The sequence below is a fragment of the Odocoileus virginianus genome, chromosome 20 (genome assembly GCF_023699985.2).
Source record: "Odocoileus virginianus isolate 20LAN1187 ecotype Illinois chromosome 20, Ovbor_1.2, whole genome shotgun sequence".
Taxonomy (NCBI): domain Eukaryota; kingdom Metazoa; phylum Chordata; class Mammalia; order Artiodactyla; family Cervidae; genus Odocoileus; species Odocoileus virginianus.
In genome coordinates, this window is record NC_069693.1 from 50,568,614 (window position 1) to 50,584,270 (window position 15,657).

The window sequence follows — 15,657 nt, forward strand, 5'->3', positions numbered from 1 at the left end:
ATGCTTCTCATCCTTAGAAAAATTTGGGTCTTCCAAGGAAACTGAAGTTATTAAGCAATAATTACTTCATTTCCCAGGGCCTTCCTACCCTGCCACTTAAAAAAAAAAATCAAAGACATACATAATTGTCAAATAGAAGCATCTTAGATAACCAACCAAGCTGAGATCATAGAATTCTGGCTCAAAGAAGAGAAACTTGATGCTAACATACATGTGTGAGTTCAACTGAGATTTCTGAAATACTGCCAATTTGTAAACCACAATCACTGACTGCAGAGAAACCCCTAGACTAAGGCAGATCAAAAATGTTGCAAGTGCAGATGACCTGGGGTTTTGTGAAGATGCAGATTCTGATTTAGCAGGTCTGGGTTGGGGTCTGAGAATCTGCATTTCTGACAAGCACCCCCGATGATGCTGGTGCTGCTAGTGCCTGGACCACACTTTGAGAAGCTAGGCTCTGGACAGTAAAGGAGAGCAAACAGGGAGTTGGGTCACAAGGTGTGGTTCAGTTTCACCCCCAAGGAAGATTTGTTAAACACCTTCTGTATGCCAGGCAGCCCCATTATATATAACATGTCCATTTTTTATGCAGTATATTAATGGGGCAATATATTGATATTTTCCCCTTCACTGGCCCACCCACATCTTGCCACATAAAAATTCTGTGCATTCCTGAAAAAAGCCAGACTATGCTTGGGATGGGGACTATTTCTATGGCTATTATAACATGCACTTACTATCACTGTAACTGGCCCGCCTCCACGCATGGAATGATTCACATATTAGTTAACAAATGTTTATGTGCCAGATGGGGCTTCTCTGGTGGCTCAGATGGTAAATATCCCCCTGCAATGCAGGAGACCCAGGTTCGATCCCTGGGTCAGGAAGATCCCCTGGAGGAGAGAATGGCAACACATTCCAGTATTCCTGCCTGGAGAATCCCATGGACAGAGGAGCCTGGAGGGCTACAGTCCGTGGGGTCAGCAAAGAGTCGGACATGACTGAGCGACTAATACTACGTACCAGATGCTATGCTATGCAGTAGGTGTGTGGAGCCAAGAGAAATAGATACAGTCTCTGCCCTCATGGAGTGTCAAGCTAGAAAGACCCTGCCAGGACATCGAAGAAATACACAGCTATATGTTTATGTGTGTGTGTGTGTATAAACAGCATTAGGTAAGATGAGAGAGTACATTCTCTCATCTTCTTAGTACCCCCAACCCTCACCAACTTGCAAGCAAATGAAACTAGTTCCTCCTCTTCCTTTCTGCTGTGTCACTTTCCACTTGTGCTAGAGCATTCACTATGCCAGGCACTGTGCCTGATGCAAACAACACAGCTCGCTGCTCTTGGGGACTCCAAGGGTGAGCAAGGAAGAAACGATGCTGACCTCCAGGATCTCTGTTCAAGACTCAGCACGCTGGGTGTATCACAAAACCTAGCTTGGAGTCTCTCATGAAGCTAGCATTCAGATAGAGACTTTGGAGTGAATGAATGAACGGAAGAGTCAACGGATATAAGGCCAAGTGTGTTTCCATAGTGAGGCTCTAAAAAGCTGCTCTACTGTGGCTCTAATTAGCTTCACGTGCAGAGTACGGTACAAATCCCAGTCCTGCCACCAACTGGCTCTCAGAAACTGTGTTTTCTCTTTCGGAGAAAAAAAAAATATAATCGTAACATTTTCCTTATAAGATTGTTGTGGGGATTAAATGAGATACCTATGAGATGATTACTCCGCGGCATAACGCTGGTTACTCTTAACATCATCTTTATTATTACTTTCCTAGTGACTATTATGGAAGTGGCATAGGAAACAACCCTCAAAGGAAATGAAGGACTCTGAGACATGGAGATGATGAGAACGGTTCTGCAGAGAAAACAAGTCCGATTATTGCTTACACACTCAATAAGTATGCCACTGGTTATTTGTGCTGGCCAGGGAATTAGGTGGAGATTAATTAATATTTATAAAGTATTTTGATATCCATGTAATATCTAGTAAGCAATTAGTTCTGTAACACAAAGCCAAATCCTTTTACATACCAAACAATGTAGAACAAACCAAATACCGCTGTGTAAGAAGGAACAGCATTTCATTAGCCCCTGTTGTAGGAAATACGAAGTCAGTTGAATTTTTTTCCCCCTTTTAGCAATTTTCTTGCTGATTTTCTCTGGCTTCCTACTGCATTTTCCTGCCTTACCCCCTGCAGCACCAAATCAAATTATTTCCTCTTGGGTAGCAGTGAAAACAGGAGGATGAAGGCACATGCAATCCTGGCTTCTCCTGCCTGGAAGGTGTTCTGAACCCAAGAATGCACAAAGGGCTTAACAGGGATGAAGGTAGGGTTCCCAAAGTGGTATTTCCAGATCCAACACCCCAGTCAGGTGGTGTTCTTCTAGATCTTCACAGAGAAGAACTTTAGGGCAGGGAATAAAAAGGAAATTAGGTCAAAAGACTGGCTCCTTACTGGCGTGCTTTCTCAGGTTCTCTCCAGTCCACACATGCATGTATACCCCTGGACGACCTGGCTGGATTCTCCCCATCATTGCTCATGGCTTTCCATGCACCATCCTTACTTATGGACAATAAATTGCCACATATCCATAAATCTCTTGTCCCCACCTTTTTCTAAAGCCCATCACACTAGCCTAAAAGTTTCAACTTTGTGTTCACCGTGGAAATGTCTGATCCATGAAGCTTTATGTAAAAACCTCACTCATGGATCAGATACAAGAAGGAATTACCAGGGAGGGAGCAGATGTTGGGGACCAAGCTTCCTGTCAAACTCCTGAACCGCCTTCCTAGAAGTAGCTCCAGAAATGGCTGGGATAGTACTGAAAGTCTTATCCTAGTGGAAGTTTTTCTCAGCTCATACAGCTGAGCTAAACTACCAGACTGTAAACTCATCTAGAAATGCACCCTCTAGCCTCTCAAGACAGGGTGGCCAGCTGTCTCTGCCCAGGATAGAAAGGCTCCCAGGGTGCAGGAATTTCAGCACTAGGAGTGGGCAGCGCTCGTCTTGGACAAATTGGGGTGGTTGGTCTCTCCCCTCCTCTCTCACCTCTTAAGGTCGAGTCTCTATCTCCATCAGGGAGACACATGTGATCATCAACAAACAGGAGGCTCTGGCTCCACGCCACACTCACATCCCACTTGACCATCCCTGCACCATAAATTCTCACAATTATTTTCCCCTATAACTGTTATTGATCTGTTCAAATAACCCAACCGATATCTGCCCTATTCCTGTGGAGTGAGAAGGGCATCAATGCTGAGGTTCTTTATAAAGAAGTTTTTAGACCCAACCCTCCCCAGAGATGCCATGTCTTGCCTCAGTCTCCCTACAGTGGGGGCTGCTTTGTGAAGACGAAGACAAGAGTTCAGATACTGCCCAGAGAAGGCTAGCCAAGCTCTGTCTCCCAATTACCTTGAGTCTGCAGTACCTTCTAAGAAGAGGGGGGCCCCACTTCTCTAACCACCCTCACTTATAGCACAGGACTTAGCTTACATCATGAAGACATCTGGCAGCTTCTTCCAAATCATCTTCTAGGGCTCACTGGTCAAACTCCTGCCCCCATCTCCCTTGCTCACTGGTTAGCAGACCCTTGATGGACCCCTTTGGATCCCTGAAGACTGAAGCTGTCTCTGGAACCAATAATCAAAACCCTCTTGTGGCAAAACAATAAATTCTTATCCAAAACAGTAAAGAGGAAGACATCCTAACAGAAAGAAGTTCAGGAGATGATGAAAGCACTACCTGCCTGGACAGTTATAAACAGAAACTCTCTGTCCCCTCCTAGTAGCCCAACAAGCATATTGTACTAAGTTAACATTATTATTATTACTATTATTTTTAAAATTAGCACCAGCAGAGTAAGGCTCAGGCTATGTTGCCTGGGTATGTTATGAGCCAAGTGTGTCTACAGACTGAAATAACCCTGACTTTATCAATAGGCAGAGGGTAAGCAGAACATGCCAGGGGCTTGATGAATCATCCCAAAGCCAGCCATGTGGCATCTTTCTGTAATTAGCTCAATTTTGCATTCTTAGTACCTTTCCTAGTCCCCTGAGAGCCAGCTATGGTCCTTCTCAGCATCTCCATCTGTTGAAACTTGAAAACTCACCCAACTTTCCCATGGTAGATAACTGCTAATGCTACCTTTCAATCATATCTAGATGTATATGCTTGATCCTTAAATTATCTATGGTACCTGCCAAAGTGTTTCATCAGAAAATCCACCAAGTTACTTACAAATCAAAAAAAGCTTATGGAACAAATTGCTGCATTCAGTAATTTACAAGCACTTTTCATTGTATAAAGCAATGTAAAATTACTGGGGCAGTTCACCTTTTTTTTTTTTCTATAAGTGCTTCAATCTGGAAGTTATTGGGATGCTATTCCTGAGACAAGAGAGGTAATTTAAGTTTTCTGGAGGACTTCATATATATATATATATATATATATATATATATATATATATATTCACACACACATATATATATACACACACACATAATAGAAACACCTATTTTAAAAATGATTGAGATCTGATCACATGCAGCATTGAACAGTTTAAAATTACTAATATGTCTTAAGTTTTATAAATGCTTCTAGTTTGCAATTGAATTTGAGATTGTATGTAGAAAATAAAAGCCACGGGACCATTTTATATCCTCGTCCCCATTCATTATTAAAATCAGAATTTTGACTTGGATGATTTAACCCTCCTGGCACATAGGAGACACTACGGTTCTCAGTCTGATTTCATGCAAAAGTAACCCTCTGCTCTCAGGTCTTCATCTGACTCTCGTGTGGCTATTTATAGCAAAGTAATTCAGAATCAAAATTGCCTCTCCCTTAGCAGACAATGCATCTTGAAAATATTTGTTAAAATTGTTTAGATCTAGGAGAAATTGGATGAGGTGATTTTAGTCCTCACTATTCACCAAATTCAAAATTGGATCAAAAACACTTTTTCAGCTAAGGAGAAGGTTTTTTATGATTTTGTTTCTGAAGCACCAAGAACATATACAAGTTGCTTTGCCCCTAGAAAAGTGAGGCATTATTTAAAGATGGCACAACACAAGGCAAATTCCTCTGTCTTCCTGCTGAGTCCCGGTTGTGAAAATAGGGTCATGGGTGGTGGATGAAGAGCAGGGCGCCCTTCATTTCTCTAGCTAGTAAGGGAAGACCCACCCATGCTGTCTGACCATTTTCTGAGGTTTACTGATGAAAATCATAGGTGAGACCTTTTGAAATCAAAGTCCCTTTTCTCTGCCATGTTTTTGCTATATTTTCATATTTAAAATTTCAAAGAAGCAGCAAAGTGGAAAGAATCACATAATGAACTTCTCCGTACCCATCACCGGAAAATGAACAGTCTTCCATTTCACCAGGTGGTCTTAAAGAAAGTTCCAGATATCATACTATTCATTTGTATTTATTTATCATGTGCCTGTGAAAGATAGAAACCCTTTTTTTTCTAACATAAGCATGATACATTACCACACATGAACAAAATAACAAAAACAATGAGAATCTCTAAATGTCACTAAATATCCAGTCTGTGTTCAGATTTTTCTAACTACCTTACAATTTTTAATAGTTTGTTTTTTTAATAAGATTCAAACTGAAACAAAAAAAATATGGTTAATTGATACATCTCTTTCGTGTTTTCTAATTCACAGAGCCCCCACTCATGATCTGGCTTGCTTTCACAGTGCAGGCTGTCTGCTTTTATTCCGGGGGTGCCACTGAGCATGTGCGCCTAACCACTGTGCTTCCTGCACAGCTGGTTCTGTCCTGGAGCCTTGATCAGATTCAGGTTCACTATTTTTGGCACCAGACCACTTCATAGGTGGTGGCATAGATTTAAACCAAAATGTCAAACTGGTCTCCCTTTTTTATGACATTAGCAACCAGTGATGGCAATTGCCTAGATCTGCTCTTTAAGTTAGGGTTGAGAATTCGTGCTGTTCTATCATTTCTTCTTTTATTAGCTGTAAAAAGAAACTCCCTTTAACAGGGTAAGTATTCATTTATTTTCCTTCATTTACCAGTTTCTGAACTAATAACCGGATTCTATCATCTTTGAAAGGTGACCAATAAGTCATTTTCAGTTTTCCCTTTCATTATGTACTTGTGAATTTCAACATACTTGATGTGTTTTAACCTATTGAAATTACTAATCCTGTTTTGATGCTCAAATTGTCTCATCTTTGGCCTGTTTATGTGGGTGTCACTAAATGTCATGACCCTAATATCATCAAATAACTTCCTTATTCTTCAATGTGACAAGATTTTACAGGTTTATCTTGTACATTTCCTGCTTCAGACATGAAATCAACCACTTCCCAAGGAAGCTTGGCTGCATTTGCTAGGAAATGCTAATTAGAGATTATAATCTATTTGCTAAGGAAGCTCATTGCTACTGGGTTGGTCAGTATTTCCAGGCCTTATTAACAGAGACAGAATTTGTGAATTTTTAAGATAAAATGTATAACGAATTTACATTGATAATGCTACCTCCAATTCTGGGCTCCGATGTATTTTAATTAACCTCATTGATCTTACATCTCTATATTTTCTTCCTCCACATTTTAAAATTCTAGCTTTTCTGAAAACTGACATAATTACTCTTTTTTTTTTTTTTTTAATTTCTTGGTGCACACAACAATAGCAATAACAATACCAAGCTACTTCCAGCTGAAAATAGTTAAGATTTTCCTTTTTGGTTTTATTAAAATCTCTTTTAAGGTGTACCCGGACGAATGCAGTCAAATCACTGTGTTTTAGAGTCACCGGGGACAGTTCTGCTCTAGGGGCTAGGGCCATTACCTGAGCACACTTTAGGTTCAGCTGTTTCTCCGACTTTTGAATTTTATAATGGCCTTGTTACCTAGTTTCATTTTCTAATTTATGAAGCAAGGTTTACTTTAAAAAGCCCATTTCTCCCCCTGTTCCTTTGTTTCATACTTCTCACTTTAGGGAGCTGTCCAGATTATATTTTCCAGAATACTGCCACAGCAGTATTTTAGTTGTCTGTGCTCTTCCAGACCTTTCCGCGTCCTCTCTAAGAGGTGAAGGCTGCTCTCCCCTCACTTCGTTTGAACCTAGGTGGACTCAGAAACTATCTCAGAAGGTGCAATGTGGCAACAGTGATGCTGTGTGACTTCTGAGACTAACCATGAAAGGTAATCCAGCTTGACCTGCTTCAATCTCAGGAAAGATACTTCTGGGGCCTTGAGTGAACATGTCAGACCAGCTACCCAGAAGTCTCCAGGCCAGAGAGACCACAGACAGAAAGAGAGATGCCCCCCATGGAGCCCAAGCTCTTCCAGCCCCACCCACCCCCAGCTGATAGAGTCTCCCTCGCCTGACCAGGATGTGCGAGGAGGCAAGCTTCTAAATGATCCAGATGATCCCAGCCTCAACTGCTCACTGCAAGCCTGAAGGAGACCCATGCAGCAAAGACAGCCAATAGAGGAAGACACAGTTTGGTCCCTAAGTCAGAAACATCCCCTGGAGAAGGAAATGGCAACCCACTCCGGTATTCTTAGCTTGAAGAATCCCATGGACAAAGGAGCCTGGCAAGCTACAGTCCATGGGGTTGCAAAAAATCAGACACCACTTAGCAAATAAACAGCAATAATAGATAACTGGAACAGTAAACTTTTCTAAAAAATATTAGCTTATTCTATCTTTTCTGAAAAAATAAAAGTAAATTTGTATATAAATCTGGTTCTACTTCCCTCTATAGACAGTAGCACACTTTTCTCCATCTTACTTTTTTCCCCTAAAGAGCACATCTGGAGGTTGTTCCAAAATAGTCTATAGCCATACCCCTCACTCCTTTTCAGAGCTGCACAGCTCTCCTCTGTGCAGGAGTCCCATTGTTTATTTAACCAGTGCCCTTTTGATAAGCACTCAGGATGCTTCAAATTTTGTTTGCTTATTTTCAAACATTGCAGTAATGAATAAGCTTTGCTCTCTTTTGATGATTGTCAATGTCACTTTCTAATATGGCAAGGATAATGTCTCTAGAACATCAAATGGGTTAATACATATAAAGTCCCTGGACCAGCGCCTGTTACGCAGTACATGCTCACTACACATTAACTACAGATTTCACCAAAGTAAGCACCTGTGTTCTGCGAGTGGGAGCCAACTCAGTGGGAAGCGTGAGTCTCATGTCACAGGAGCTGTGGAGTCCAGGATCAGGGGGACACAGATGGTCTGAAGGCAACATACACTCACTGGAATGCTGGTTTTTCCCTTGTCCTGAAATGGGAACCACAACCCCCAAACAGGATCAAAGTCCTCTGTTATTCAAGGCCACAGAATATTGTTCTCTCTCTTTTGAGGTATTTGCTTATGTTCCCATGGGCTTCCCTGACGGCTCAGTTGGTAAAGAATCTGCCTGCAACACGGGAGACCTTGGTTCAAGTCCTGGGTCAGGAAGATGTGCTGGAGAAGGGATGGGCTACCTTCCCTTGTGGCTCAGCTGGTAAAGAATCTGCCTGCAATGTGGGAGACCTGGGTTCCATCCCTGGGTTGGGAAGATCCCCTGGAGAAGGAAAAGGCTACCCCCCACCTCCCAGTATTCTGGCCTAGAGAATTTCACAGACTATATAGTCCTTGGGGTCACAAAGAATAGTACATGACTGAGCGACTTTCACTTTATGTTCTCGGTTTATTTATTTATGTTCTAGGAGTAGTATTGTTAGGTGAGAGCCTTCCTTCCTTCCCAGACAGCAAGCTCAGTGACTTTCTGTCCTCCCTGCTGGGAGCCCAGCATCAGCCCTGCACCCCCGACTCATCGGGGGTCTCAACAAACAGCGGTGGAAAGGAGCCATGTGGAGGGGTGGCCTTGCACCGAGAACCTGCTTGCAAGGCCACACAGAGCCCTCCCCAGGCCAGATTCACACGGACCAACTCCAAGCCTGGGAAATTCAGTCATCTACCTTGCCTTGCCTCCTCATTAGTATAAATTTTAAAAATAGCCTTATGCCAGCACCATAAAGGTAATTTCCTCTTGGAAAGGACACTTACTCATTTGCTTTAAATAGTCATTAATGTTTCAAATTTCCCCTTAGAATTTCATGTCAATGATCCTATGGGGAATTTGAAAGTAAAACCAGACAAATAATGATGTGAGGAAAATGTCAGATGAGAACTGTGAACGCATTACAGACCTTCAACTCACACTGTTGCTGTCTGAGTTCAAGGATTAAATAGTCATCAGTTTGCAACCTTCCATGGGAGCCCATTTCTCCCAGACAGCAGCCGGTTGCCAGCTTGCCAATAATGATTGCTTCTGCTGTAATTGATGACTTTATCTAATGAGGAGATCAGGGTCTAAAAGTCACAAGTCATCAGTAGAGGCAGGTCCCAGGGATTTACTAGGAAGTACTGGACAAGGAAAGGGGCAGGCTTCTTCACACGAGTAAAGATAACCTACTATATAGCTGTGGCCAACAGCAGTGCTCATGGTCCATTCAAGGGTGGAATACTTACACTCAGGGTCACACTCAGAAAATCTGGGGCATCATCCTTCTTAAAGAATGTCTCTTCAGACCCAAATCACTCAGGTAGGGAAAATGCAAGTCTCACACTTACTCACATGTCTTTGGAAAAGGACCCTGTCTATCTTGTTCATATCTTCAGTTCCTATCACAGACCTGTCATAGAGTAGATGATCAGCAAGTATCTGTTGAATGGACGGCCCTGGGAATAACTGCAGTGTGGTTTCAGAAGCAGGATACCTGGGTTCCAATCCCGCCTCTAGCATGAACTAGTTATAAGGCTGTGCCTCAGTTTCCTGAGCTGTAAGACGGGTGTAAAGTAGCCCCTGCTCACAGGGCTGTAAGGGTTAGACGTGCTAATATCCGTGAAGCGTTTGGATCCGTGCCTGAAGCACGGTGCAGCATCTGAGCCCTTCACTGTGTCTGACTCCAGGTTTGCGGAAGTGCTGAATACCCAGCATGCACCAGGCCCTGTGGTTGTGCTTACACGCCGTCGGCTATTTCAAGTCCCTCGAGGTGGTGCAGCTCCAGTCGTTTTAATGAGGACGCATAAACCAGCGATACTCCCCAGAGCATCTGGTTTAATCCCCGCCTTGTTCCTGGCCGGCAGACCGGTTCTCTCTCCAGCACCGCGTGGAGCGGGGGACTTCCGGCCCGGCTCTCGGCGGCGCGCCCTCCTCTGCCTCCGCAGCGGGGACTCTGACAGCCGCTCAGACCACTTGTGACACCAGCAAGATGCTCTGCACGCTACTCCGGCACCCCCGCCCCCTCACTCTGCTCCACTTAGGTCACGGCAGTTGTCACCCTCAAAAATACTGTGTAGTTTGCTTTCTTAGAGTTTGTAGTATTTGTCTCTCCTGCTAGAATGTCAGGGCTACAAGCATAGAGATCTTTGACCTTTTTGTTCAGCGACGTATTCCAAGGGCCTCAAGAGTGCTTAGTCAATCAAGGGCACTCAAGAAATACTGACGGAGGGAGGAAGAAAAAAACAAGGGAAGAGAGAAAAAGGAAGTTAGGAAATGCCTTCCACCCGCTCCAGTGCTGCCTGGCCCCCGCTCAGGGGCGTCTCCCGCTGGGTACCACGGCCACCGTGAATGCACAGACCCTCTCCTGCCCGGTATCCAGGACAGTCCTTCCACATAAGGTGGCTAGTCGGGAAAAGGGAAGAGGCACGGGAAGAGTTAGGGAAGTCTCCTCCTCAGATGAGAACAGGGGGATGTGGGGAGTTTGGGAGGTTTTTGCAGAGTGGAAGAGATAGGACTTCATGAGTCCTTAGTACATTGCTCCTCACATATTAATTCCTAAAATATGTTGACTGGGAAACCAGAATTTGAGACTTGCATCTGCATTGCTATCGCTGGCTGGTGGCTTCACTGCTTCCTTTTGTGAAAAGTTATTTGAAATCTACCTTGATGCTTAGGAGGATAAAATACGTTATCCAATTAATTTAGATCAATTGATTGATTGTCTTTGTAATTATGGGATTACTCATTTAGCAATCAGGAGATTAATTTGGGGGCAATAAAAACACTCTAAACAATGAAACCTATCCAGTTTGTGTGTAGAACATGCCTTTCTTCCTCTCTCTTGTAAACCTCAACTTTGTCTTTCTCAGTGTTGAATAAATAGAAGCAATCACACACACTCCATGGTTTTACTGAAAGAATACCCACACAGTCTTCGACATCACCTCCCGGCAAAGCAGCGGTTTGTGATTACTGATCCTTAAAAAGTGTTCAGAGGGGAGCAGGTTCTGCCACTGGAAATGCTGTATAAAAGCGTTAACTCATTCTTTCTTCACCATGTTTTGCTTCTTGTTCAAACTTATGACACCCCTAACACCAGACCTGTTTTCTGTGAGCAAATGTATGAATATGCAGATACAGTGCAGAGAGAGCGAGCCATCTTTGGAGACTTGCCCTCGACCACTTGCCTGCAACTGAAGGATGCCTGTAAGCCAGGTTTGAGATATCACCACTGCCAAAGGGGTAAAATGCCCTCTTTGGGCAAAAGTGTTGAGGACATCTTAAGCACACCCTAAAGGACAACAGTGACTATCCTGTTGCAATAACACTATCAACTATAAATGAAATGCAAAATCTTTAGCTCCCCCACCCCTTTCTGGCAAACTTGTCAACCTTCAAGAGTCAACTCATATACCATTCTCTCTTTTATGCTCGCATACAGTTTTTTGTTTCCTTTTTATGGAAATTATCCCACATTATGCCCTAATAATTTCTCCATGTGTATTTTCTAAGAGTAGCTCAAGGACCAAATATATAGCTCACTCTTTTTTTTTTTTTTTTTTTTTGCTTTTGCCCTCTTCTTATTAATATTATTCAAGTACTGGAATGGAATGGGCTTTCTTGTCTTTCAGTCCTTTGTTTGGATGTCAGTTTCATAACTTATCAGCTGCTTGAATGTGGCCAAGAAAATTAAACTTCTGGAGCCTCAGATTCCTCCTCTAAGCTGCATGCACAGCAGGGTTGTGGGGTACACAAAGAGGGAGACTGGATGAGAGCTGCTGGCAGAATTGTGCTTTCTGAAATATCCACATGCCCATAATACATATACTCACATGTCACACCGTACATGCATTTGTGTTCACAAACATTCATATATAAACACATATGTCCTATGAAGACCTGCAAGACCTTTTAGAACTAACACCCAAAAAAGATGTCCTTTTCAGTATAGGGGACTGGAATGCAAAAGTAGGAAGTCAAGAAACACCTGGAATAACAGGCAAATTTGGCCTTGGAGTACCGAATGAAGCAGGGCAAAGGCTAATAGAGTTTTGTCAAGAGAACGCACTGGTCATAGCAAACACCCTCTACCATCAACACAAGAGAAGACTCTATACATGGACATCACCAGATGGTCAACACCGAAATCAGACTGATTATATTCTTTGCAGCCAAAGATGGAGAAGCTCTATACAGTCAGCAAAAACAAGACTGGGAGCTGACTGTGGCTCAGATCATGAACTTCTTATTGCCAAATTCAGACTTAAATTGAAGAAAGTAGGGAAAACCACTAGACCATTCAGATACGACCTAAATCAAATCCCTTATGACTATACAGTGGAAGTGAGAAATAGATTTAAGGGACTAGATCTGATAGAGTGCCTGATGAACTAAGGACAGAGGTTCGTGACATTGTACAGGAGACAGGGATCAAGACCATCCCCAAGAAAAAGAAATGCAAAAAGGCAAAATCATTTCTGAGGAGGACTTACAAATACCTGTGAAATGAAGAGAAGTGAAAGGCAAAGGAGAAAAGGAAAGATATTCCCATTTGAATGCAGAGTTCCAAAGAATAGCAAGGAGAGATAAGAAAGCCTTCCTCAGCAATCAATGCAAAGAACTAGAGGAAAACAACAGAATGGGAAAGACTAGAGATCTCTTCAAGATAATTAGAGATACCAAGGGAACATTTCATGCAAAGATGGGTTCAATAAAGGACAGAAATGGTATGGACCTAACAGAAGCAGAAGATATTAAGAAGAGGTGGCAAGAATACACAGAAGAACTGTACAAAAAAGATCTTCACAACCCAGATAATCACAATGGTGTGATCACTCACCTAGAGCCAGACATCCTGGAATGTGAAGTCAAGTGGGCCTTAGAAAGCATCACTACAAACAAAGCTAGTGGAGGTGATGGAATTCCAGATGAGATATTTCAAATCCTGAAAGATGATGCTGTGAAAGTGCTGCACTCAATATGCCAGCAAATTTGGAAAACTCAGCAGTGGCCACAGGACTGGAAAATGTCATTTTTTATATTCCAATCCCAAAGAAAGGCAATGCCAAAGAATGCTCAAACTACTGCACAATTGCACTCATCTCACACGATAGTAAAGTAATGCTCAAAATTCTCCAAGCCAGGCTTCAGCAATACGTGAACCGTGAACTTCCAGATGTTCAAGCTGGTTTTAGGAAAGACAGAGGAAACAGAGATCAAATTGCCAACATCTGCTGGGTCATCGAAAAAGCAAGAGAGTTCCAGAAAAACATCAATTTCTGCTTTATTGATTCCACAGCCTTTGACTGTGTGGATCACAATGAACTGTGGAAAATTCTGAAAGAGATGAGAAAACCAGACCACCTGACCTGCCTTTTGAGAAACCTGTATGCAGGTCAGGAAGCAACAGTTAGAACTGGACATGGAACAACAGACTGGTTCCAAATATGAAAAGGAGTACATCAAGGCTGTCTATTGTCACCCTGCTTATTTAACTTATATGCAGAGTACATCATGAGAAACACTGGGCTGGAAGAAGCACAAGCTGGAATCAAGATTGCCAGGAGAAATATCAATAACCTCAGATATGCAGATGACACCACCCTGATGGCAGAAAGTGAAGAGGAACTAAAAAGCCTCTTGATGAAAGTGAAAGAGGAGAGTGAAAAAGTTGGCTTAAAGCTCAACATTCAGAAAACTGAGATCATGGCATCTGGTCCCATCACTTCATGGGAAATAGATGGGGAAACAGTGGAAATAGTGTCAGACTTTATTTTTTGGGTCTCCAAAATCACTGCAGATTGTGATTGCAGCCATGGAATTAAAAGACGCTTACTCCTTGGAAGAAAAGTTATGACCAATCTAGACAGCATATTAAAAAGCAGAAACATTACTTTGCCAACAAAGGTCCATCTGATCAAGGCTATGGTTTTTCCAGTAGTCATGTATGGATGTGAGAGTTGGACTGTGAAGAAAGCTGAGTGCCGAAAAATTGATGCTTTTGAACTGTGGTGTTGGAGAAGACTCTTGAGAGTCCCTTGGACTGCAAGGAGATCTAACCAGTCCATCCTAAAGGAGATCAGTCCTGGGTGTTCATTGGAAGGACTGATGTTGAAGCTGAAACTCCAGTACTGTGACCACCTCATGCAAAGAGTTGACTCATTGGAAAAGACCCTGATGCTGGGAGGGATTGGGGGCAGGAGGAGAACGGGACGACAGAAGATGAGATGGCTGGATGGCATCACTGACTTGATGGACATGGGTTTGAGTAAACTCCGGGAGTTGGTGATGGACAGGGAGGCCTGGTGTGCTGTGATTCATGGGATCGCAAAGAGTCAGACACGACTGAGCAACTGAACTGAACTGAAGTGAACTGAACTGATGTCCATCTCTCTTCATATATGTGAGTATATATGTATTTATATATAAATGTATATATTGTATGCATGTGTGCTTGTGTCTATGTATGTATTTGTATCTAACTAAGGTGTGTGCATACTCATGTACGTTTATATGCATCTGTATATATAAACAGATGTACATGTGTGTATCCTCATGTATAGTTTCACACATGTATTATATATAAGTATATGTGAGAATTCATATATGTGTGCGCTCATGCACTTATATATAACTCTGTATGTGCATGTATGAATATTTTTTCACTGTTAACAGTAATCATTCCTTCTCCGTAGAGGTAGTGAAGCCCAGCATGTAGATTTCCCTGGGCTATATGCACTGGACTAATGGATATTGTAGAAATATATCAGATGGTAAAGAATCTGACTGCAATGCAGGAGACCTGGGCTCGATTCCGGGGTTGGGGAGATGCCCTGGAGAGGGGAATGGCAATCCATGCCAGGATTCTTGCCTGGAAAATCCCTTCGACAAAGGATCCTGTCAGGCTATAGTCCACGTAGTCACACAGAGTTGGACACAACTAAGCAATGAACACACAATATTCCTAAAGAAACTGAAGACGATGGAGCTGAAAAGAGCTGTTTGTCAATATAACGAGGGCAGGAGGGGGTGTACCTGGATGCTGCTGGAAGCAGGGCAAGATCATAAGTGATGAGAGGAAGCCTCCAAGTTCAGAGGTGTAGTCAGGAAAAGGAACAGGTCCCCATCGTAGAGGTGGCGGAGCGTAGAGAGAAGTGAGAGGAGAGGCAAGACAAGCTACAGAAGGGAATTTCAGGGTTCTCTCAGCAACAAAACTTAGCTCTACTCTCATCAGTTCACTTGGCCAATTTCTGTCAACCTCACAAGTCTATTAAAGCTTGGATGTCTCATCTTCCAGGAGGTCTCCCTTATCCGCTCTCCTGTAGAGTTTCCTTTCCACCACAAAACTCCCTGAAAATCTGTATTCACTCCACTGGTAGCATGGAT

General features: G+C 42.8%; 1 protein-coding gene and 1 long non-coding RNA gene across 9 annotated transcripts in view; both read right to left on the reverse strand.

Annotated features, from left to right (window-relative positions):
• CDH13 (cadherin 13) overlaps positions 1-15,657 on the reverse strand; it is a 980,082-nt gene that overhangs the window by 792,939 nt on the left and 171,486 nt on the right. The gene's annotated exons all lie outside the window — the stretch shown is intronic.
• Positions 7,944-10,185, reverse strand: LOC139029773 (uncharacterized). The gene is made up of 2 exons (XR_011481963.1): positions 9,519-10,185; positions 7,944-8,282 (listed from the first exon to the last, which is right to left on the reverse strand). It is a non-coding gene; the product is annotated as an uncharacterized lncRNA (long non-coding RNA).